Raw genomic sequence first — 25898 nt, 5'->3', positions numbered from 1 at the left:
ATTTGCAAAATGTATTGCCTTTTCTTTTCTTCAAACACTGCCTGTAATCTCTCCCTTGCTCAAGTCTCTCCGGTGTGACATAGGTAAATTTCACAATAACAAAGCGAGCTCAAACACCACCTCACTGTACATTACAATAACCCTCCTATACGGTTATTTTGGACCCCTAACAAAACAAGCACCACAGCTCTACACAAATAAATTTGTGTACTTTTTCAAGTTAACTGATATTTTGCTTATACTTAAAATAAGAGATCTGGAGGTATTTTAATATTAGATTATTATTTCCACGCGGTCTAAGCAGCAGAATAGGGTTAGTAAACCCATGGCTCTTGAACTGTGCACAATTTACAGGCAGTTCACGTGGTCCCAGTCAGACCTTGCATAACTAACAGTAGAACACAGGAGCTGCTGGGAAACACAACCCCCAGGACACAAGAAACAAGCCAACAACCAGGGAGCCCCGAGCTCAGCACTGCCAGTTCACCCTGGGACCTCAACAGACTCCTAGCGCAGAGCCAGCCCCTGACATAGCCATCATCATCATCTACTTTGGACCTCTAAGGGGGACTGGGCAAGTTTTACAGCTGTCAGCTGGGAGATGTTTCCAGTTGGTGGCTCATGTGAGTAGAAAGCACAGTTACCCTGAACCCAGAAGTACTCTGTACAGTACAGATTTACAGCAATGTAGCACTGGGCAGGTATAAATCACCACTTGTCCTCAATGATACTTCAGCTAGAGAAAGAGACCGTAGTTGAACAGACTAGGCTCTGGGCTTGCACGAGACAAGTCAGGCAAGGGAACTGTACAGTTAAAGGAGATACACTCTTATATTCCATACACTAGACTAATCCTTAGTCAGCTTATGTTAAGGCAAAGCATGTCCCCAGAAGCAGATTCTTACTGCAAGGCTTTCTGGATCACACTGACCTGTTTTAGCTTAATGTAGGAAATACTTTGCCTTCATAAAGAAATGTAAGTTCCAGGAGAATATTTACGTAATGCAAAAGAGTATGTTACAAATGTAATCAGAGTTGTAATGCAAAGTGAAAAGGTCCCCGTTCTCTTTCCAGTTCCACATGTGCAAACCTGAAGTAACTGAACTGTTAGAGAAGTTTCTCTGGTGGTGATAATGCTAAAGAGAAGGATTCAGCCATAAGGGAGTTGCATACCTCTAGGAATATCTATGGTAACACAAAGTGTATCACAATGTTAATGCTTTACTTATGCTGCACCTTAATGTTATACTGACTTCTAATATTTGTCAAGTAATATATATGCAGGTTATCTGATGAAACGTATTTCAATCTTTTCTTAAACATTTTAACTTTTAGTTGAGACATTAACCAAAGCCAAAGATCTAAAAATCCACATACTTCAAAAGAGACTGGTTTTTGATACTGATTCTGCAGCCTGGTACCATGTTTGAGGTATGTAACTGAGTTCTCTGATGGTATCTGTTTAAATGCTATTTGGAACCAAACATTTGCACAATGTACAACATGAAATTTAGGGTGTTTTTCTGAACTATATTTTTATACCCTAGCAGTTCGTTAAAAAGAAAAAAACCCCAACAATAAAACAACCAATAAGCAAAGCTTCACAGAGTTGGTAAGGAAATCACAGCAATCTTAATAACACAAATTAACATACAAACTGGTTTAGTACATTTTTTCTTTTAATCTCAGAGGTAGTACAGAATAATATGGACCACCCTGTTTTTATACAGTACTACAGTTTTAACAGGGAGATGTGCTCAGTGATACAATAATTTTTCCATCTGTAATCTCTTCAATTCTAATGAATGCAACCATTTTAATTAAATGCTACAAGTAATAGCATAGTATAACACTTCAAATTGAAGAAACCATTTTCAACATATGGCATAAGGGTTTGTATTTGGTCTAGACCAACAAGAATTTTAAAAAATAAAGTGTTTTGTTTAATATTTGAGGTTGTAAAACATTTTTATTACCATGTAAAGTTTCACGAACATTTCTGAACTATAGAAACCAGTTTCAAGTTAACAACTGAGGTTCTGGATGCACTTCAAGGCTAGCAAAAACAAAATAATACTTGAAGTTTAGATCTCTCTGAAGGCTGTGAAAAACACTTTGATATTTTCACTTTGAAAATAGTTCACTTACAAATTTTAACTACAGCACAGATAATCATCTGATGGCTGCTCAGCGGTTCATGTGAAATGAAATCAGCTTCAGTCTATAACATTTAGGTAGTACTCAGGAGCCACATTAGTTAGTAGAAAAACCACAACACTTTTCATCAGCTATGAAAGTATGCATCTTAATCGGAATAAGGTTTCTGGAAGTATTTACTTTCCATATTAGGCATGCCTGCATGCTTTCCAAATTATTAGTAGTTTAGACTATGCAAACACAACTTTGCCTTATTTGCATATCCATCCCTACATATTTTAAAATTGTTCCCTTAGTAACTGTATCCTGATGGAAAATGCAGACTTCCTACTTGCAGACCAAATAAGAAAACAACACAACAGTTGACATCTGCCTGCATGATATCATACAGATTACCAAAAAAATAAAAATAATTAAAAAAAATTACTTGGTAACAAAATTACTTGGTAACAAAACAACATGGGAAACGATCTATTCACAGGTGGTTTACCATTGACTGTCATTGTCCTGTATAGTGAAAAAACTCCCTTTTCTACCAATAACTACAAATACGAAATTTAGAAAAGATATATTGTGGAGAAAGGGAATAAACTATAAAAAAATATATTCTTCTAATTCTAAGATATTATATTGAAGATGAACTTTATTTGTATTTTAATATCTCTAGATGCACTGTGGTTTTTTTAAATGTAGATTATGCCAATATAGGTTGAACAGAAGAAATTATTTGCACCCTGTTTAAAGTCCCTTTACCACTAAGTAATATAAAGTAGCCCAAATTCAAATGAGAATTGGGTCACTGTCCTCTAAAACTGCATTACCTTCCAAACCATGGAGTCAATTTACATTTGTACAGAAAGAATTGCAATACAGTCAGATTCAAATAGAAATACTTTATGCTTACTTATTTTCCTCCTCTTTTTCACACATGCAAAAGCCTACACAACGGACAAGAGTGATGAAGCAGACCTTTGAAACCTCCATTTTTTTAAAAGTAGTAAATAATAAATACATATTTTAGAGTGAGAAATATTTGAGGCCAGAGTACAAGAGTCAAAAGTTCCTGAACAAGGGATGTTAAGATCAATATGCCGTCTTGCTATTTTGTGTCTTGTCTCAATTTAAATCCCAATAGATACAATGGACACTGTATTTCTGAAGAACTTAATTGTGGAAAAGAAGGTTGAGAGATAAGTTTCAACTCCTCTACCCTGCCTTGCCTGAGGATATACCCCTACATGCCTGCAACCATCTTGTCTGGCACTCTCCTCTCTTTTATCAGGTTTCTTGGCTCTTTATTTTCTTTTTAAGTACTTATTTTAATTTTACTTAATTTAGAATTTTATAAGAGCTAAAATACTGTGTTGAAAAGGTGTATTTAAATAGTTGATATTCAAACTATTGTTGCAGTGTTTTTAGCTATCATAAGCACCAACATTCACCCCTGAACTATGGTCTGACTGACACTGCAGTGTCTGTAACACTGAGCTGAGCTGTTTGCAATCGGATTGTGTCCTTTGCAACCGGCAAGGTTAGAAAAAGTTTTAGTAAATAACAAGCTAGTAAAAGTAAGTAACCACACCGTTTTCCATCTTCAGTAGCTGCTAACTTGATTATTTCACATTCTAGAGTTAAGGCTTGATTTACACTTCCCAAGTTTCAGCTAATTTCTCCGTGATCAGACCTTGTGTGATACTGGATAAGTATTTGAAGGATTCTTGTGCCTAGAATTTACCTGGACCAAGGCCCAGAGAAGCTTACTGCCCATAACCTATTTCAGAGCGTATTCACTGAGGCTTGACTGTACAGGCCAAGATCCAGAAGTTATTTAGGATATAGGTCCAATTTGATGGGAGAAGTCTGAACACTACCAGGCTTGTACTCCTTCTGAGGCCCAAGCAAATATCAGTGTATAACTGTGCAGTGAATCTCTGCTCACTTCCCTGCTTGCAGGTAGGTGAGAATATTTCCCACCTCACAAGCCTGTTGTGGATATATATCTGTTCACTGTTTTCACATCCTACTGTATGAGTTATGGAGGAGAGGGAGGCAAGAGCAGTAACATCTGACTTGACACGGATAAGTCAGCACTCCCATCACAATCCCACATCAGTTCTTTGGAGGCTACGTTCACTTTAAGTGATCCTGAGTTTAATACTCACAAACATTAGATTACTAAAAAAGTCAAACAGGAAAAGGTGCCAGAGTAAATTTACAGGAGTTTCCTTCCATACTGAAGACACACTGATGTATCAGCATGAAAGGAAAAGACAGAGGAAGGAAGTTGGCAGAAACACCAACTTGTTTTCAGAAATACATCTTTATATTTGCCTCTGAGTAGAAACCTTTTCAGCATTCATGTGTTAAGCTTCGTTTAGAGTCTGGATGGTCGTGTCCATGTTCACTTGCAAATATATATTATTTATGGGCTGATCTCACAAATATTTACTACTGAACATATGGGTGAACGTTCAGCTGGTGTAAATCAGCAGAACCACCAATCTCATTTACATTAGCCAAAGCTCCAGCATGTTATGTTTATTACATTAGGGACCCATTCATATGGATAGGATTTACCCTGGTAACTATCCATAGGTTGGTTAATCCAATCTACAGGTTGACAATGGTTGCAGAATTCTTCCCCTACTTATGCTTTGTGCAATGCAGAGCTTAAGCTGTTGTTTAATGAACATTTTGTTATATCTTGCATAAAGATTTAAGGTCAGCGTTTTGCTCCTGATACTTTCATAGAAAACAACTGAAAAGTTAAAATTATGAGTTAGTAAACCCCTACTTATACAAACAGTCACATGAAGTAATCAGCAATGCATGCCCTAAGCCATAATGGTGCAAGTTATAGTGTAACCCTGAGCACTTCCTGGGAAGGGCAGTAATCCTCTGGTTGCTCTTCAGGACACTCAACACCTCATAGGATTTACTTAGCAACCTTAGTGTGGAATCAACAACTTGTCAGAACATTATACCAACATCACATGGGTTTCTGGAACAAGAAAGAATTGAAGCACTTTTTCCTTACAGACCCTCTTTGTCAAAAGAGGGAAGTGATTTCCTTTGTGCAGAGACCTTTGGTAAAGCCTTCTTCTGTAACACCCACAGCAGTCCACTCCTATATGTGAATTAGCTTTGCAACATTATTTTCAAAAAACCAAAACCCAAGGTGTATCAGTACCTTGGTCTGCCTTTCAGCTCTGGATGAAATGCAAAGGTAAATCTAAAAATTAGTAATGTGGTCTGAAACAGAAGTTAAGCAACAATGGAAATTTCATACCTTTTGTCACTGGCAGTGTATAAAACCACAAACAGCAATGTTTTATTGCTAGATTTGCCTATCTGCTACACAAACAGGTTATTATATAGCATGCAGCATGACTGGAGGTAAAACTGAATTTCCTCCTCCCCCAGCCTGTCTTTTCTCATTTTCTCTCAATTACCTTATTTTCCATATTGTTTCCTGCAGCATTTATGGCTTACATTTTGAACCGCAGATCAAATACTTAAAAAGCATATTTCCCTCCAGGTTTTAAAGTTCTTTACTCACTTTTTAATTTTTTTTTCCAGACAACTATTCAAAGCTGTTGCTTGAGTAAGTAGTAATAAAAGGTAGCAGACAACTGACCTCCTCTAGATTTCTGGAAAAGTAATTAGTGAAATTCTCTAGAGACTTGGAGACATGGGTGATATATTACCACCTGTAGGTGGTTTAGAAAGGCATATTTTACAACACCCACACAGTCATAATCAACTTACATATTTTAATGTAGGAGCAGTATAACAATATTACATGAAAATGTGTTTTTTAAGCAACATATTTCAGTTTTCTAGGACTCATACCACATCCTTTAAAAGATCTATTATTATAGACGCAATGTCAAAATGACAACTGATGTTGGAGGCAGACACAATAATGTGAAGTTTTCAACACTCCTTATCTCATCCAACAACCAATAACAGTCTCTCTGCTAGGATTTTGCAATAGAAGAAACAATGTAAACTAGGCATACTCATTTTTCAACTTCTCCTTTGGTAATTTTTGCTTGTCATCATCACTGCATGCATTTACCCCTTCATAAGTGAGACCCAGAAGCTGTCTTCAGAACAGTATTTCAGGTAAAACATTTAAAAGTGTGATTGCCAGCCAGTGATTTCAACCAAGACATCTTGTTTCCTCTTTGAAGACTAAAACTAAACCTTAAGTAACCCTGAAATCACATTTCTTTCAGTATGTATACATTTCTAATAATAGCAAGGAATTCATATTTGCCTATTCTTCCTCTTAAAAAGAAATAATCTCAATGATCTCATTTTCACATACTTGAAGTACCACGTCCACTAAACTAGTACTACATGTACTAGTATTTCAAGTGAAAACATCCCAAAACCCAACAAAAAATCAAAAGCCTAGAAGAAAATAAGTGTGCCACACAATATTTTTTTCCCAAACAAATGATTGAGGCAGTTGATTACCTGAAAAAATTGTAAATAAAGTACCTATACAGTGACCCAAAGAAATAAAAGGAAAGGATGTAACTGAACTAACAGAAAGGAATATGATAAAGGAGAGAGCCAACAGATCCTCATGACACTGAAGAAGGTAAAGCAGTGTTCAGAAGGCTCTTCTTTACAGGTACGTCTTGCACTCCCAATCCTTCAGTGTATTCCAAGAACGACTGAAAATGAGAAGTAGTTCCCTGTATCTGTTGTTAGGCATACTGGTGCATTAACAGGAACATGATGATATAGCCTTCGTAGTATTGCTCACCTCATTTTGGGGCTAGACAGTGTAAAGAGGGGAGATGGGAATGCCTGGCATATGTCAAGTCCAAGATTTAGCTCAGCATGCTACTCCATGCTCACAGATCCCTGACTGTACGCTCAGTCCACTTTTCTGGTGATTTATTGCAACAGAACAACTTCTATGAGTTTTTGTCTTTATTTTAACCAGAAATGGGGCAAGGAATGCAGGAAAATAAGCACCAGCAGTAAGTGAATTCAAAGGTCAGTTCCAGAGAAGTACAAATGAATTTCTGATTGCATGAACACAGGGCCAATCTCAGAAATAATTCTCAATTAATAATGATCATGTTATGAATACATTTACCAGAAGAAGGAATGCAAATCAAAGATCACACGACGGTTTCTATGTGAAGCCCTCAGGACTGGAATCCAGACTGAAATGACTTTGAATCCATACAGAGGTGCTGATCTACTATTTGGAATCTGTGAGAGCAATCAGGTTTTTGGCATTAATTGTATGAAGGTTTCTCTTGATGTATCTCTTTCTGCTTCCAAATGATCTTTTTTTTATAGGAACTAAAAACGGTATCCCCAGAAGAAAGATGACAAGGGAGATTTCTTCACACTAGAGAGAACACTGCCTATTCTTCACAAGCATGAAGTGACGTAGGACAATTTCTGTTTCAAAAGGCATGTAACAATCTCAGTACAGTTGGCCTGTGGAATGCCACGCTAAAGCAGCTGTGGAGGTTTGGGATTGGGGCTGACCAGGGCCTGACCAAGTGAGACCAAGTCACCTCTCACAGGAGCCTGCATTTATCTACATTTGTCCATCTAGACATACCTACACAAAAGGTAAAGCTGCACTGTAAAAATAAAACTCAAAACCAGATCAGGTGTCAGTGAAGTCAAGAACTTCTAACTATTTTAATGGTGAAGTTAAACTGGTTGTTAAGCTTTTTTTGTTGTTGTTGTTTGATTTTCTTTTTTTTTCTGTAATAGCATGCTTATCTTTAAAATTGACTGCAATGAATATAGTCATACAGTCTGTTGTGGACTAAAAGCCCTTAATATGTCTCTGTGCGTCATACGTTCGCATTTTCTGATTTAGTTGCCTTAGTTACTATATAACAGCAAAGAAGACATTTTTTAATCCATGGATCTTAATATATTTTCAAAGGAAAAACAAAATTAATTTGCCACAAATACAGTAATAATTGACAAAAAAATTATAGAAAGGTAGAGTGACCTGCTAAAACAATACAGCAAGTCTGTGGGTAATCTTAGAATAAAATCCAGATCTTTCACTTCTCAGAGCATGTGTATCCTGTGACTACTTTTACAGGATCAGTGTAGCCCAGAACTACAGATTCAAGTTAGTTAAGCTTTCACAGAGTAAATATGATGATCCTGCAAGTGTGCTATTACAAAGACACATGCTTTCAGTCCTGTCTCAGCGCATCAACGTCTCTCTTCATTTGCTTTGCATGCTTTCTAATCTTTCAGATCTATAAACCCAATACTCAAAAGTAAGTGTACAATGACACAGCTGAAAGTTGTGAGCATACCTTATATAAGCACACTAATTCTATGTCCTAGGCTCTGCTGATGCACTCACGATACTTTTGTGCAAGCCTAGGTTGGAAAACTCGTTATGTAAGTTGGGCTCACCTAAAGCGAGCATGCATCATGCGTGCTGCAGTAGGAAGCAGAGTGCAACGTGAATACACGTATGGAGCTACTATTTTTCACCTCTCGAATATTTCGATGTAAAAATAGCTCCTTTCCACCTGTGAAAACTGCTTTGAGTTTTCTTTGTAAGCCCAAGGTGAAAAGAAAAATGTTGTGCTTTTTCATGAAACTAAGAAAATAGGATTTCCCTCTGTAGCTGAGAAAACATTTCTGTTCAGCTGTCAGACTTTTCATTTGAATAACTACAGCCAAATTTTGCATTTGTGCATAACTCTTGCTCATTTTAAATAGGTGCCATCCAGGAGTAGAATTAGACCTAGTTTTTACTCAAGAGTATGCACAGAGGAAAGAAACAAGAAGAAGTGATAAGATTAATTCACAGCTGATTCAAATTACTGTGAAGCCACTAAATCTAGAACACAGTCTCACAGTTTCTTGAAGTTCACTACTGAAAGGAGCTATCTGAAATGCCAAAAATTGTCAACTAATTCTGGAATTGTGACACAGTTTTGCTTCAGTTCTGCATCTCGTGAATTTGTCATGCCTTTGTATATTGTTTGCCTAAATAGACTTCCTGCTATTATTTTGTCAAACACAGCTGTAAGGAACTATATGTGATAGTTACTCTAATCAATGCATATATTCAAAGAACTGAACCTGAAGGTGAATTATCTGAACATGAGTTTTGACTCTGGCTGTAAAGTCAAAAGTTTGGAGGTCTTGTTTTAATTTTTACCAGAGACAGCACAACAGATGCATCTCTTCACTCACAGGTTTTCTTAAATACCTGCATTGAGCCATGAAGCAGAAGAGACCTGCATTTGCTGACAGAGAATGATCTCCATTCACACATACGGTTCTGGGACTAGCACAAAGGCTGAATGGAATTTATATCCCTCCTTCACCTAGTCACCACTTGCTTATCTATCACAGTAGTAGTTTGAAACTAGTTTGAAAGTAGGTTGAAACTGATCTTTCACGTCACCCATACTCCAGATCTGGTATGCCCTGGGGGAAAAGCAGAAATGTATCCCATACACATCCATGCAGCAATCAATCACTGAGGAGAGACTTCAGGATTCAGAGACTTTTTAATCTTATTTGACTGTATTAAATAGTTCCTGAAACCTCACAGTAACAGGAGGAAATTCAATTAGTTAACTAACCTAAGAATGGTTTTAAGAACCCAACTTCATTCTGCACTGCCAAAATTATGTACTGCTAAGTAGATTTTGAGGCAATTCTTATTAGTTTCTAATATCTACATTCTTGCTGAACATAAATTTACTACTGACTGTCTTTTCCAGAGTCATTCTTTGTTTCTTACATATATATAGGAGTTATTTTCACACTTTCTAGCTCTTCATTGCTAACTTTGTCCTAAGTGAGCTTTCAGAAAGACTCACCAAAGACCCTACTATTTCCCTAGCTATCTACATCCAAACTTGGAATCTAATGCATTTAAGCCTGGTGCTCTGTCAAAGTTAATAGTCATAATTGCCTAATTATCTGCTCTAGTATAATGGTAAAACCTTTTAACATTTCTCTTTTCCCCAAGGAGAGTGTATTGCAGTTTCTGGAATGCTGCCTTACCCTTCTTTTGGGAATACTTAGGCAAAGAATTCATTTTGCTCTCAGCTAAATGAACCTTATGCTCTCCCTCTGTAGCCATACTGTCTGTTTGCCTGGCTGTTTTACGTGAAGAGTATACACCTATATTGAGATATATAGTAAATTCACTAGCATGTTCTGTTTGCCAGATTGCCATCTCACTTCCAGTGGTGTAAATCACAGTGTAAGTAATTATGCTGATCTCATCAGAATTACTTTAGCCATGCAATGTTATATTAGTTTTAATTCCCTCTGATTCAGCCCGAAGTTTTTCAAGGCTACTTGAATTAGAGGAGCCCTGTGATGGCTCTAAACTGTACCAGAAGATAACTTCTGGTCTAAGCTGCCGAGAAGGGTCGCTCTGTAGGTGAACTGAACACAGTTCTAAGACATCTAGACTAGAGCCTCCATCACCTTGCTCCTATGAAGTCACCTACATCAAATCATCATGAGAGATACTAGGTATAAACAGTGTTGATAAAAATAACATACTAGGTAGGTGCTGAAATAGTTGTGAAAAAGAATTATTTTTCTTTATGGCACACTGCAAATTTAATATAAAAGAGGTTCAAGTTAAGGTCAGTGGCTACTGTAATGTTCTAATAACAAACCTAAAATCAGAAGTACATTCACTCAGGATTTAGATTTGTAAACCATGCCTGCATGCCTTATTGCTCTACTTTACATTTTTGTGTTCATTATTCCTTCGTTTCTAGAATCTAACATTTTGAAAGTTTGAGTGTAAATCAGAATCCACATTACGCATCACCTTTTTTGTCTGCAACACATTAAACACAATCAGTCCAACCGAATGTATCGGGAAACTAAAGCTCTTCGGAGCCTAATTCAGGTGTGGAACTTGGGTCCCCTTTGCAAACACAAAGGTGCGTTTCCAGTCACGGCCCTTTTTTATTCCTCCTCCAGATTAATTCCTTCCTTTAAGTCAATCTCTCCATAAAGTCTGTTTTTCTTCCCACCTACTTGTTAAGACAACTGAGTGTTTATGGTTATTTCTTCCTTTAAAATTAAAGTTTTTATTCTCCCTCTCTATTTGGCCTTATCGGCCAAGTCAAGTGGTGTCCCCATAACTGCGGAATTCTGCTTCTGTTCCTCCATCCTACTGCAAGACTCCACTGCCACTTGACCAAAGGATGTATAAGCTGAATCCCTGGGACCAGGATATCTATGTGGTACATTTTAGAGGGCAACCTTACTACCCACCCCTCTGGCAACTGGCTGTCCTGGAAAAGGACTCCACAGACAAGAAAAATGCAGCAAGTGATCCCACATGGGTCACTTTTACTAGGCTAATAGAGAAACGACCTTGTGGGAGGACATCCTTTCAAAAGTAGCTAAATCTGCTGATGACAGAGAGCTGAGAAGTAGTAAATACAGAGGAACAGAGCAAACAAAGTCATAATGATTTGGATAGAATTAGGCTTATGGGATGCTAAGTAGTTTATGCAGTTCTGTGTAAAGAAGTAAAAGGTAATGAGGCTAGGGACCAAACATAATCACGGAGACTGAAGTCTAAATCAAAGCACAACACAGAATAGAGACCAGGAAAAGGAAGTGGGAATAAGATAGTTTAAAGTGTTTTCCATGATCATGCACAATATTTGGCAGCAATAAAAAGGCAAACAAAAGTTCAGAGCAGGAAACTGGATAAGGTAGAGGGGAAAGAATAAAGGGGGAATTATAATTTATCAATGGAAGGCATTCTGGCACCACATGAAAGAATACAGAGGCCACATGTGGGATATTGTGTGCAATTCTGATCACCACGTTACACTGCAGAAAGGACATCACTGGGATGAAATAAAGCACTAGATGGACATCAAAATGTCTTACAATTTGGGAGGATGGATTGTTAATTCAGAAGAATGATTAGTCAGCTTCAGCATTTGCAGGTTTTCAGAAACTATTTACAAATCATCATAGTGCTAGAACTTATTCTAAGTGGAAGGGCATGGACTGATGACAGGCTGATAGTGAATTCAAGTAAAATGTTAAATTAGATATTATAAAGTACAAACAGTAATTCAGCTAGACAATAAAACACTTTGCCAAGGCAGACTGCAGCAGTTCTGTTTATTTTAGGTCCTCAAAAGCAGGCTGGATTACTTTAGTCTATTTCTGCAACTTTTAACAGCAAACATCCTATTAACTTAGCAAAACTTTTGCATGAAAAATACTTAGAAGTGAACTCATAACCCACTAGATTTGTAAGGAGTTGAAAAAAGTTAAGAGATACAGTTCATACTGACAAGGGAAACTGTGTAGCTAAAATTCCCTTACAAATTATTAGAAATGGTGGTGTAAGAGGCTGTAACTCTAAGTATGTAAGTACATGCTTAATTTGATACATAGTAGATTTAGAGTGGCCAGTGAAACCACTCACTCAATTAAAGGTAAGCACATGCTTAAGCAATACAGTAAACTCCAGATAAATGCATACTAGATTTGTAACTATTTGGCAGGTTTAAGTATGCCATCTCCAAACTTCTCATGTATTCTACAACATGTATAGGCCCAAATACTAAAAGACAGACTACACATACATTTATGTTCTTGCATACAAATAATTCCAATGTTAAAGTTGAAAATGTGCCTAAATTTGTGTGACAACTTGACTAGGTCTTTAAAGAGAGGTTTTTAAGCATTCAAAATATTCAAAGTACCACCTAGCATGGATCAACCATGGAATGCAATGGGTACTTAAATACTTAATACTTCAAGAAAAAAAAGCCATGCTTATAAAAAAAAGTGGGTTTACAAGAAGTTATATAAAACACCCATTCTTTTAATATTAATTCTAAGTAACTACATTCAGGAACTGCTGAAGTGACTTACATCATACCTTCCTCTTCAATTTCAGTCTTTAGGAATCCAGAAATTTTCAGATTTTTTTTTTCAGAGAAAGAAAGCAAGTTAAAGATACCATCATATGTGCTTTTCTGTTCAATTACTGCACAGTCCTATTACTGAATGGATGTCCTATTTATAAACACCCATAAGATAACTTTCAAAAAATACACAGATAAATGTAAAGCTGTTTTTTCTGACATGCAGTGCATTTGAAAGTGCTAATAAATCAAAAAGTGTAAAAAGAGCAGCTTGCTTTTTTCTTTTTACAAACTAATAGTTGAGATGTTATATGCAATCAATAGATACGAATAAATCTATTTTGAAGGGTTTTAACTAGTTTCTACTCAGTCAGGGCATACCAAAATCTTCTGTCAATAAAGCCTGGATTAAAAAACTAGCACTATCTGATACATTTGGCACGTCAACCAGCAGGAATTCTTTATAACAGTAAAAGCGAGAGATGACATAAAGATGCAGGGGAAAATGAAACTCCAAAAGCTCCTAAAATCAAGGAACAGAAACAAACAATTCCCAAACAAAAAATATCTGAGAAGCTGAACTAAAACTGAAATATACATATAACATATAAAGGAACAGAGAATCAAATAAAAGCAATGCAAATGAAAGGGAACAGAATCTTCTAGAGAGATGAAGGGTAGCCTGGGGAAAGCCTCCAGAAAAAGAATTGCGCAAAAGTGTTACAAAAGTAGAAGAAAGGTGGAAAAAGAAGGCAGTGAGTAATGAGAAAGCACAGTGCCCACAAAAGCCATAAAGCACAAAGATGAAAAAAAAATAAAGCAAGCATTCTCTTTCCTTTTCCTCACTCCTCGAGATCTGTTTGCCCTCTAAGAATTGTTTTTGCACTTATTTTTATTTTTCCAGAAACTGCAAGATTGGACTGCGATGGAAACCAGGGTTAAAACCTGTTTCACTTTTACTTTTTATCTTCACATGTAAAAATTAAAAGCCTGAATTTCAGTGTTAATTGCTGACAAACTATGAAGCTGTTTTGCTTTATGTACCTAAAGTCCTTGCATCCAAAATTTCCAGTGCAGGGATTTACGGATGTGCAGAGTCCCTGACAAATCAGCTCCTACGTGACAAGATGTGCCTTTAAAGCTCTACACTCAAAATCACTTACGTTCCTTTGCCTCCCATTCACTGTCTCCTGAACATCACAAAAAGACTGTGATATGTCTGCTGAAGGACTTATCAGTACTGTTGTAAAACATGCTGGAAACAAAATGAAAGAAAAATTCTTGATAGCAAGGGGACAGTTTTGCAAGTGTGGAAAACATTATCTCACTTTTCTGAAGTTCCTGTTTTCATAAATGAAATTGTTTCTCCTCTATACTGTTCAGAAAGGCACTCTCTACTGACTGCTCTAACAATCATTAAAAATGTGGGTAGTAGAGTGGTTTTCCCCAGTTCTTCCTTCCTTATCAGTTTGGACTTTTGAGTTCTGTAAGTCCTATACATACTAGCATATGGATACATATCCATATGAGCAAATGGATAGTGTATGAGCACTAAAGCGAGGAAACCAAGCTACAGAAAACAATTTCTGTATTTAAAAGACTTTTTTGAGAGACAATCCTAGAAATTTAAAGATTAGCTTTAAGTACTTCTCATTAGAGTGCAGCAAGGATTTGGGGGGTTTCCACCATAAAGACTTCCCAAAGCTCTTTGTGAAAAATCAAGGGAGAGCTCCGATGCAAATTAACTCAGCAACTTGGATACTTCTCTGTTCTGTTTCTAAGAACTCACACCCAATTACCTACATCCCAGAAAACATTTTAACTACTGAACATTCACATAGCCTAGAATGCTCTTTTCCTTTTGGCTATTAGCTAAAAGACTTCAACAAAAGCAAATGAATATACAGAACTGCCGCATACAGTAAGGCAATATTTTAGAACGAAAAACTATCGTAGCTATAAATCCCAAATCAGTTCTCCTTTATGATCCTGTGTAGTTCTCAGATTTCTGTTATTTTGGGGATGCATCGTCAGCTAAGCTGCTCCTAGGTAGTTTAGCAACTGTGTGCCATTAAAGAGAGAAATCATGGAAAACAGAGATGCAGATTAAAAGACCACATTAGATATAAATAAATAATAGTGAATTTCAATGTATACCAGCTCTTGGATGGAAGAAGTGGAAGTGGTGATAGCATACTGAGAAAATCAATTGTTAACATGTCTACAAATGTCCCATATATTTTTCAGGTATTCTTTCAAGGCATTACACTGTGCTAATTTGTTCCTAGAAAACTAGGTAATTAATACATTTGTTTTATTGTTATTGATATATATTGCGCCATCTTAGTTGCCTTCACTAAGATTTATTTCTCCTTTACAAGGAGAGCTATTTTCTGAACAGTATCACAACCAAGTTCTCATCTAGCCAAATGGAGTCACAGTGTTTTTATGGAGGGAAGAAAACCTCTTTATCAGGGACCAGAGTCCCTCATCAGAACGGATCCATTGAGGTTTTCCACTGGTTCAGAGTTACTTAGGAGGATGAAAGGAAGAAAATGTTTGGCAGGCTGTAAAACTTAAAACCACAAACAGCTATTTAGACCTGGAGCTCATGAATCTAGTAGAGCTGATAAGAATTTAAATATCTTCTCTCATAAATTTATACCAGAGTAACAATATATTCAGTGTCTCCATTAAAACAGGATGAAATAATACGGAGAACACATACTTTGCTTCAGTGTACTTTCCTTCTAGTTATGAAGCCAAAAAATGTTTTTGTTACTTGGTCCACTCCTGGAAGAAAAACGCACCAAAAATAACAACACAAAGAAGGACTCTTTCAGCTGTAAACTTGTTATCTGTGTTTGATGTGTTCATTAAAAGCTATTCATTATATTGCTCCAAATCCCCATGGTTTCAACCATTCTGAGCAATTCCTAAACGGCAGAATGAATTGTCACTATGTATCATTCTCCATGCACTTCCTTCCAAAATTCTAGATTTCAAAGTTTGATTTTGTAAAATCTGCAAGAAAGATACCGTGAGAGGAAAAGGATATCTTGAAGAACACGCTATAAGAATCCCAAGGCCTCTTTAAAAGTGAATGGCCAGTCTCCCAGAAGGATGAAAGAGTACATTTGATGGTGGATGTTCTGTTTATCATATGAAAAAACCCTACTCCTCCTCTGAGACTTCACAAGCTGGAAATGCAGTTTCTCTGCTGTCTGTTACACTTGGGTACTTCTGCTTAAATTATCCATTGCATAGATTCCTTCTTGTCTTAACTTGAAGCTTGTCACATTAGGACGTGATGGAACACTAATGCAAGCAATTTTTATCTAACAGATACAAACAGTATTGACTACTATCTTCCTAAACTTCCTTTCCCGTTGGCTTAACATAAACATATCCAGTTAAAACACCTAGGAAGTCATAGATACAAAATACATTTCTGAAGTGAATATAATGACCGTTTGCATTCCCAGATACCAAAAGCAAAAAGGATATTGCAATCTCACAATATTAATATCCACATAAAATAGGTCACTGAATCTAATGCAGAAAATCTTGCATTTAGGGTTTGTGCAACTCACTCAACTCCTGTCACTGGATGGGAAACAGGAATCATTATACTGATAATGCAGGACAGCACTGATTCTCGGTAAACAGATGTGGATCAGCTAGCAAAGATTCCTTTGTGTTAGTCAGGATGGCTAAGTGAAAAATTACACATTTTGTTTTGCCACAGCATAGGACAGCAGTTATGTCTTAGAACCCTGTGGATGCGAATAAAGACAGATTTCCTCTTGCAGCTATTATAAAAACGTGCTCCTCTAGGCAAGTGAGGCTTATGAAGTTCTGAGGCATCTCACACTGGTGAAAACATTCCAACCTCAACCTCAGCCTCAACGATATCCCCAGCTCAGTCACACAGCTTGCCTGCTAAATAAGACCCAAGAAAATTGTGGTGATCCCAGCCTGAGAATGCTAAAAAGGAGGAAGATGAAAATTATTGCATTAAAGCGTGTATGCATCAAAGTGCTGTCTATTGACTTTCATTTTACAAAAAGACCATTGGAAAGCATGTCATGTAAAGGTACTTTCGTATAAACACGGTACTCTTTCTAATCCTTCTGCGTTGCCAAATCACAATAAAAAGCTGTGTTAATGAAACAGAATAATTAAAATCATAGCATTAGCATTTTTTCCCCTAAAAAAAATATCAGATTATCACAGTACTTCCTTAGTTTATGTGTTTCAATTAGACCAGTATTTCAATGTGAATTTGGTTTGACCCAACTGACCTACTCCTGGCTTTATGCTGGTACTACAGGACTCAGAATGTAACTCTTTTTAAAATGGGACTTCCCATTTTCTCTCTAAACCTATTTCTCTTTCCACATTAAAGAAGAATGGAAAATGGAACAGAAACTGTACAGCATAAACTGGAAACAAACACAGACTCAAAAGCCTATTACAAGAACAGCATTATATATTAACTACTTCTGTTTTCAAAATTATTGTAGAATACCACATTATTATTTTCATTAGGAAAATTACTAGGCTAAAAGTACCACTATGTTGATGGTATTTTCCCATCTAGGAAGATGAAAAATTTTAGAAATACTCAGTCAGACAAAAGCCTAATTCAAATTTTATTGACAGAACTTCCAGCCAGCACAATGTACTTCAACAATACATTTTTAACAATTCTTCTTTGATGAGTAAATAGGTAAAATAGTTGCATGAAGTAAGTCGCATAGAATGAAATACTTAAATATGAGAAGTGTGACTGCCTGTTTACCGTGAAAAGAGCTGGCACTTTAGCACTGGCTCAGAAAGCACCATTCTTTATTCTGATGTTGGTCCTTTTTTGGCACTAATTAAACAAGACAGCGCTGTAAAGTATCTTTCTACTTTGTGAACATACATCCACTGATGTTTGCATGTAGAACAGCAGCTTATGGCTCAACAGCAAGATATTCTGGATTGGAACATGCATACAATTCCAGATATCAAAGTTAGCTTCAGTTTGACTTTGTGAGATTCTAAAAGCAGCTGTGCTTTGTTGCACTTCCTTAGATCCCAATAGTGATTTAGTTCTGAGGATTATATATTTGTCTCTTATGTGTCAAAAGTCTTATCCCTAGTGACATTACAACTCTGTTTTTGTATTTAATGTAAAAGCATGATAGCTTCACATTGATGATTGTCAGCAGTTGCTATTTATCATCTGTCAAAAGTTTTCCTCATGGGAAGACAGAAAATCAAATGGATTATAGCTGGTTTTTTAGTTGCTTAAAGGAATCTTACATGACACAGGCTAAAAAGAATGGCGAAACTGCTCCTGACAACCAAGTTAGCATTCATAGCAATATGCGATTTTATGTACATAGCAGGAGAACTGTCAGCCGTCTTGACAAAGCAGCACACTTAAAAATGCTATGTCGGTTTACTCGTCTGACCTCTTGGTTGCAAGACCACCTGACACTGTAGTTGCGCACTTCTAAAGCTACTTACAGTACCCTATAGGAAAAAAAAAAGTGAAACCCCAAGACTGCAAGCAAACATGATAGATAAAAGATCTAACAGTAGATGGTAAAAATGTCATATAATTACACCTCTGCAATATCTTTTGTTTAAGATTTTTAGAATTGAGGGATATAGTCTCCAAAGACAGAAAGAATGAGAGTGATGGCACCTGCAATAGGACTTGTCTGTGCCCCGAAGTCACATCCCTGCACTTATACAATAACTAGAGGAAGGTATCCTTTCCTGAAAAAAAAATGAGAAAATGGCTGGAGAATAAATAAATAAATGAGAAAGATACTAATTTAGACTCTAGTCGCCTCCCTAGTTGCATTAACAAACACACACAAAAAAATGATGGCAGAGATAGCTATGAAATTTATGTAAAACATGCAAAAACCTTTCCAGTTACCTCTAACAAAATTAAGCCACAAAAATTGAATGAGACATAAAAAATTCTCATCTTTTTGCCTTTTTAATGCTTTAAAAATGTGTCAATTTATATACACATCTGTAAGATAATTAAGTGAAAAGCACTGTCTGTCATTTCCTCAGATTGCCTGGAAATAGAAGGAATTCAAGAGTTGGAGTTAAAGCTCCTAGAGGCACGATGGCTGAATCTCAAAAACTTGTAAACTCATGAAATCCAGGGGTTAACTATATTATGAATAGACTCTTCATTCAGCCTGCATTCTGGGAACAGCCACGAACCTGGTTCACGTTGTAATGCTGCGGACAAGGCTATTTTAATGACATTTCATTTGGAAATCAAACCACAAAAGTGGTTTGCTGGTCCAGCATTCTCCATGATCTCCTTAACCTGTTTCAGGTTTGATATCCTTTTATCTTAAATAAAGCTACTGAAAGGGATTCAGTGTTTCACAGATAATTATGCCCCACCTCTAATTTCAGTACATTGTAACAGATAGATTAAGGGAAACTCAGGGAAGCAATAGGGATTCAAATGACATAAAATAGAATAAAAGATTTAAAATTCAGTCTTTTTAGTCTCAACTTACATTGTCAGATAGAGAAACCAGCTTTATTTCAGCCTTAATGGTCGTGTGGAGATTACTGGTCAAAGTGCAGAGAATATAAAGCTCCTGTTATAGAAGTACTTCTGAAAAACCTGAAGCTTAGATCTGGGCTTCCACCCTCTTTGAAGCTTATTATGAAAACCTGTCCTATGACAAATGTCCAGATAATGATATACTGTAACAATGCCTTGGTTTCCAAGAGCCATCTTACAGACTTGTGCTGTACCATACCACCACTGGAATTACATCTTTTAAAATATTTTATGTCCTTCTAGAGTTGTGAAAAGTGACAGAAGTCAGAATAGCTCTACAAACCTGACTTTGAAAAAAGTGACGTATCCTGTCCATGGCCACAGAGGGACAGAGCCAGTATTAGGTTAGTGAACAACAAAACCCCAGTGATTAAGCTCATTAGAAAGAGAAGTATGTCTATCAGCAATGAATTGTAATGGTTCGGAGTCATGATAACAAACCACACACACACACAAAACTCAAACACCACAGATGGGGTGGATCAAAACTGTTATTAGGATTTAATACTATGTCTGATCCACCTTCAGTGTCAAGCTTCCTTTACTTACACTCACACACTGCAGGAAGGAAACCCAGATTTTTATACAAGACAGAAGGGTAGTTCTCAAAAGAGACAGACTTTTTTTTTCCCAACCTAGCATAGATATTCTGCATTATATTTAGGGATATATTAATTTTACTTCTCTGTGAAGCCTTGGTAAGTGTATTCTCTTTTCCTGCAGACAAGTTTTGAGGTTTCTATGGTAATACATGAGACATAAATATTATGGCAATGGATACCATCAAGAAATGTGAAAAAAGCAATGTTGACTTTATGATTTGTCTGCATTTACTAACTGAGCTGGAGCATTTTGGTTTCTCTGTTAGGTATCCTAATAATTGTAAAGAGGAAGAATGAAAAAAGATGCATCTAAACACCTTTGGATCTCTCTGGAAGCCTGTGATAGAAAAGCATTTTGGGATGAGAACACAGGGAGCCCAGGAATTTCTAGGGTTTATGAATTCTTTTCTTTAGATGGATCAAATTTAATAATCTATTCCAATTTCTAGATTTGAATAGGCCTCTGCTTAATTATCAGAACACAAGTTAAATCAATTTTGTTAGCTATCTGGACTGTATTTTCACTTTTTTCTTCATCATATTCACAGATGTAACTGTGCATGTGTACATGGTTATATACAATGCACAGCCTCACACACTGGGATTTTCAAGTACACACAAATTGCAAATTACACTGGGGCTAGGCACTGATGCATAAAATATCATTATATGTAAGGTCACATTCAACACATGCATGGCTTGAATCCAGTGATCACCATTTTTACATTAAACAGTCATTGCTGAAAGCCCACGATTGCCTACCTATGCTCAATATTCATTTGTAGGATTCACTCAGCTCATACAGCTCTCTCGAATGACGCCTTTCTTTTAGCAAAGCTACAGGCGAGAGAGGACTTGTCCCATCCTTGCTGTGGGCTTTCTGCACAGCAATAAAGCTGGGATGAGCACTACAAAAAAGGCAGTGCCTGTGGGTGTGAGTCTGTGGGAATTAGTCCATTAAGAGTGCTACCCCTAAGCAATTTTTTTTTCCAAGCTCTGTTTTTCATACTGAACAGTTCCTTTTAATGAGCACTAATGTCCACTCTGATCAATATCTGTAGCAGAAAGCATTACTGTCACTTTCTCTGGTCATACCCAAAGCAAAAGAGAGAATTTCCAGTGTTTTTTTCAAGCAGCATAAGAATTCCAGCCAACCACTACTTGACAATGAAATATGGAGAAGCAGAATGAACATAAACACTCATGGATCTTTCTCCTCATGATAGCCCTTCTTAATTTTGTGACAACCTTGTGATTGATATTGTCAATATCTATGACACAAACCACTTCTCCCCATTTGTCAAACTATAGCAGAGCAGCAGCAAACAGCTGGGAACACACATGTTGTTATCTGTAAGACTTAGCACGGAGGACCTTGAAAGCATTTTTACAGCAACAGACAGAAAATAAGGAAGAAAATTCACCCTTAGCCTGTTCTTTTTTATATGTTGGCATTTTTTTAGGAACCCATGCATGATCATATCTCTTGCTAAGAAAATGCTGGTACTTGTTTTCTAGTTCTTGTACAAAGACTTTACCATTTTTTCCCCACAGACAGAGGTATTGAGAGCAGTGGGAGATGATTCCCTATTATGAGACAGGGAGGGATGCTGCACAGAGTAGGGGAAGGAGGACCACCCTATTTCAGAAACTTGGACAAGGAAGTCATTAATCTCTCCCTCTTTCAGCACCATCTTGCCAATCGTGAAAGGCTTCACTGACCATGGCGTTACATACTTTAGATCCTTGTACCACTCCTCAAGTGTTGACCTCACTGAAGAGAAACGGGTGTCTGAAGAGCTGTGTAAGGCCAGCCCAGCACTGCATGACTGAGGGAACAGAAATACTTCATGTGCCAACCAAGATCCTGAAACTTCTACTGAAGTCCATTTGTTGACAATGTTATGCCATGATGCCCCTACTTCCCACACAGTTCATCAGTTTCCAAGGCAGTAACTTCTTCAGGAAGTCTGAAACTAACAATGTAACACTGACGACAATTAGCAGAACCAGAGAGGAAAAAGATTGGTCTCTCATCCTGAAAATCTGCCTTAGATTTATCTAGGCCCCTCCTCAGCTAACTTCTTTTCACCTGATACCTTAGTCCTATTTCCTTTAAAGTCCTCAAATCCATTTGAATTAAAGATAGGACAGAGATGGAAGGTCCTTGACTCCTCCAATTACTTCCAGCACGGGGGACCAGACTTATAACAAAAGGAGGGAGCGCTGAAGCAAAGGATATTCCTCTTGCAGGCTTTCTGACATTTTGGGCAAACAAGAAATTAATCTCCCAGCTGCATTTGGGAGAAGGAAATAAATAAATAAATCCATGCTCAAAACCTGAGTATAGCATTGTCTGAATTCAGATACACTCATCATATGTCTACATGCTTCTATCTGATGAATTTAAATTTAAAGCATGTCAAAGGTGGCATATTTTATATTCCTGCTTATAAAAAGAAAAGGAGGAATGGAAAATTTAGCAGATGCCATAGTAGTTCCAGACACCAACAGCCTACTCCTATGCAAAGTAAAGCATGTAACCATCTTTAGTTACTGAAAAACTTTAACACATACAAGTTCTCTGTACTTAGAGTATCTCTCCCAATAATAATGACATTCCCACTCTCCTAGCCATCAGTGAAGGCCAGTAAATTTATATGTTAATATTGAACCGTGAATTCATTCACTTGCAAAAGTAAACTTAATTCCAAAAATTTTCATGTGCCCTGTCTGCAAAGAATTTAAATTAATGTAGTTTGCATAAATAAATATGAATGTCAAGAATTCCAGGCAAGGTCTGGAAGTGTTTTATGTTTTTGCAGTAAGTTCATATTCTTTGCTGCTACATTAAGAATAGACTGATTTTCATTGCTTCATTCAAGATCAATATTTTTTTCCCTATTATCATCTTTACCAACTCCACCTTTTAAAGTGTCTGCTTGCATTGACTAGTGGTCTAACAGGAAAAGTTTACAGTCTTCTTCAAAGGCTGTTTTCCAGTATTGTTTCGAACAGACAAGAAGCAAATAGATGTTGCAATTGTTCCTTCTCTAGCAATCCCTTAAATACCCTTCAGGTATGCTTTGTCCCCCAGCCTAGTTAGCTATTCTGTTGGTGCTTGCACAGCAATGACAGACTGCCTGTGTAGTCCAACCTTGTCAGCTGTTTCTAATTACTGCAGCAGTGCCGCAGACTATGCTCTCTCTGTAGGCCTACCAGTCTGGTCTCATGGGAGTTAACAGTCCCACTGATAATTGACATCATTCAACCATAAACTTTTAGAGAAGCATCTATCCCTTTAAGAGTCACATCTACATATCTTGACACAATATGAAAGTGCACTGTGGGAATGTAGTGGGTTTGCATGGCATGGTTTGGGGGGGGGGGAGGGGGGGGGGGCTGCAGGGATGGGTTCTGTGAGAAGCTGCCAGAAGCTTCCCCCATGTCTGATGGAGCCAATGCCAGCTGGCTTCGAGATGGACCCACTGCTGGCCGAGGCCATCAGTGACTGTGACAGCACCTCTGTGCTACAATATTTAAGAAGGGGGAAAGTTGCTGTGTGACAGCAACTGCAACCAGAGAGAGGAGTGAGGCTCTGCAAGAGCACCAGCCCTGCAGACACCAGGGTGAGGGCAGGAGGGGCAGAGGGGGCTCCAGGTGCAGAGCAGAGACTCCTCAGCAGCCCCTGGCGAGGCCGGCTGTGCCCCTCGGAGGTTCACAGTGCGGTAGATCCCCACTTGTAGCCCAGGGGGGACCCCACACCAGAACAGGGGGTGCCCGAAGGAGGCTGTGACCCCACGGGCAGCCCGTGCTGGAGGAGCTCCTGGCAGGACCTGTAGAGACAGAGGAGCCTAGCCTGGAGCAGGTTTGCTGGCAGGACTTGTGACCCCATGGGGGACTCATGCTGGAGCAGTCAGATCCTGAAGGACTGCACCCCATGGGAGGGACCCTTGTTGGAGATATTTGTGTACTGTCTCCCAAGGAAGAGGCCCATGCTGGAGCAAGGGAAGAGTGTGAGGAGTCCTCCCACTGCGGAGGATAAAGCGGCAGAGACAAGTAATGAACCGCCTGCAACCCCCATTCCGCGTCCCCCTGTGCTGCTGTGGGGGAGGAGGTAGAGAAAATTGGGAGCAGAGCTGAGCCTAGGAAGAAGGGAGGGGTGGGGGAAAGGTGTTCCTGAGATTTGGTTTTATTTCTCATTATCCTACTCTGATTTGATTGATCACAAATTAAATTAATTCTCCCCAAGCTGAGTCTGTTTTGCTCACAGTGGTAATTGGTGAGTGATCTCTCCCTGTCCTTATCTCAGCCCGTGAAACTTTCATTATATTTTCTCCACCCCACGACCCCACCCCACCAACCCCTGTCCAGTCAAGTAGGGGAGAGACAGAGCAGCTTCAATGGGCACCTGATACCCAGCCAAGGTCTGCCCACCATAGGGAATAACTACAGTTATGTTATCCAATAATGACTTTTTGCACAGGGTGTATTTATGCTTCATTTCTTAAATGTATTTTTGTACAAAATTAATTAAGACAGGGACACAACAAAGTTTTTAATGCCTAATTTTTTTGGCTTAGGTTTGAAGTTCTTAATTCTCTGCCTTCCCACCTCCTGTGGTTTTACTCTGCGATGGTTAAAAAGACAGAAGTTCCTGCTTTCCAGTTTAAATGGCACCAAAGAATGAAGATCTGAATCCTGTGCCTACATAACTCCTACCACATGGGGAGCAACATCTTGTAGCACAGATTTCTGCATTTTGTTATTACTTATTCTGAACCTTGGTCTCCTTGCCGAACAAAAATTTGGTCATAGTCCTTATGATAGTGCCCCATGTGCTCAACCATGAGTATGTGAATACTCCCACAAAAAACAGTGGGACTATTTAACCTTTGTATTACTGAGCACATGCATTTACATTTGCAACACTCCTTACTTGAATGTGCTCAGTTGGCGCATCTCTACTAAAAGCTTGAAATCTATCATTTGTCTAACAAACAATTCTGACTGCAGAATATCTATAGGTAGAAAAGAATTACTCAAGTATATTACGTAAAACTTTAAGAAGAATTATTTTGCTTTGTTCTGAACATATAGCCAGCCAAAAAATAATTATTTATGCACAGAACCCCCCAAAACTGATGGTGAATATATACAGAAAAAAGGGAAACTACTGTTTAGGGACCCGAGAAGAAGATAGGTTCTGCTAGATACATTCTGAATACGGAGTCTCCTAAACACTTTTTTTCATTAATTATGGCTGATCATTTAAATCACAATATACTTCCTAATCCTGTGACTTAGCAAATATTTCTAGCCATAACAGTCCCCCAAGTGTATTTAGGTTTGCTTTTTCTCATTCAATTTGAATAGAGATAATTTTGATACAAAGTAGGTTACTATTTTCAAAAGTGTATTTTTATGGTTATGATTTATTAGAACCAGTAGGGAATTTAAATTTATGGATCAGTTATATCAAGTATTTAACTAAACCCATGAGAGTCCTGAAAACTATACTGCTAATCCCAAGATAAATACTTTAATCCACTTTTCAGCAGTCTTAAAATAATGCTTCTTTCAATATGTATAATTTTATCATTTATTTTTCTCTGAATGGAGTTCCATGGCTGAATC

General features: G+C 37.7%; 1 long non-coding RNA gene across 4 annotated transcripts; it reads left to right on the top strand.

The window, feature by feature from the left end:
* The first annotated feature begins 406 nt into the window (after window positions 1-406).
* On the top strand, window positions 407-23053 carry LOC114012461 (uncharacterized). Of its 4 annotated transcripts, XR_003554922.2 has the most exons (7): window positions 407-623; window positions 1336-1431; window positions 3293-3439; window positions 7121-7173; window positions 7486-7767; window positions 19903-20003; window positions 21950-23053. It is a non-coding gene; the product is annotated as an uncharacterized LOC114012461 (long non-coding RNA). The 4 variants fall into 4 exon arrangements; XR_003554923.2 differs by lacking the exons at window positions 19903-20003; window positions 21950-23053 and adding an exon at window positions 13966-17349; XR_003554920.2 differs by lacking the exons at window positions 19903-20003; window positions 21950-23053 and having other exon boundaries at window positions 7486-7989.
* Window positions 23054-25898: the final 2845 nt, after the last annotated feature.

The sequence above is a fragment of the Falco peregrinus genome, chromosome 10 (assembly GCF_023634155.1).
Source record: "Falco peregrinus isolate bFalPer1 chromosome 10, bFalPer1.pri, whole genome shotgun sequence".
NCBI classification, from domain to species: domain Eukaryota; kingdom Metazoa; phylum Chordata; class Aves; order Falconiformes; family Falconidae; genus Falco; species Falco peregrinus.
Note: the sequence above shows the minus strand (reverse complement) of the source record. Positions and strands in the feature narration are given on the sequence as shown.